General features: G+C 41.7%; 1 protein-coding gene across 2 annotated transcripts in view; it reads left to right on the top strand.

Annotated features, from left to right (window-relative positions):
- ECPAS (Ecm29 proteasome adaptor and scaffold) overlaps nucleotides 1-652 on the top strand; it is a 100,448-nt gene that overhangs the window by 94,597 nt on the left and 5,199 nt on the right. The window lies entirely within an intron of this gene.

The raw sequence follows: 652 nt of genomic DNA, 5'->3' as shown, positions 1-652 counted from the left end.
CTTTCTTTTGAGGTCCATTGGCATGAAAGATGGTATTCCATCCCTTTACTTTCAGTCTGAATGTATCTTTAGGTTCAAAATGAGTCTCTTGCAGACCACAAATGGATGGGTCATGTCTTTTTATCCAATCTGCAACCCTGTGGTGTTTTATGGGAGCATTTAGGCCATTTACATTGAGACTGATTTTTGAGAGATATGGTTTTAATGATGCCATGTTGCCAGTAAAGTCTTTTTCTCTATAGATTGTGATTTTCTGTTCTGTATCACTCTTGGGGCCTTTTTACTTTTATAGCACCCCCCTTAATATCTCCTGTAGGGCTGGTTTCGTGGTTACGAAATTGGTCAGTGACTGGCGATTCTGGAACTTCTTTATTTCTCCATCCATTCTGAATGACAGCCTTGCTGGATAGAGGATCCTTGGCTGCATGTTTTTCTCTGAAAGAGCTTTAAAAATGCCCGCCCAACCCTTTCTCTCATTCTCATAGACAGGTCTGACATAATTCTGATACCTTTGCCTTGGTATGTGAGAAATTTCTTTGTCCTGGCCGCTTTTAATACTGTATCCTTGGATCTGATATTTGCGAATTGCACTATGACGTGACGTGGCATAGGTTTGTCATGGTTGAGCTTGGGAGGGGTCCTCTCTGCCTCT

Source organism: Ailuropoda melanoleuca, chromosome 7 (genome assembly GCF_002007445.2).
Source record: "Ailuropoda melanoleuca isolate Jingjing chromosome 7, ASM200744v2, whole genome shotgun sequence".
Lineage (NCBI taxonomy): Eukaryota > Metazoa > Chordata > Mammalia > Carnivora > Ursidae > Ailuropoda > Ailuropoda melanoleuca.
This window is presented reverse-complemented; position numbering and strand designations above follow the sequence as displayed.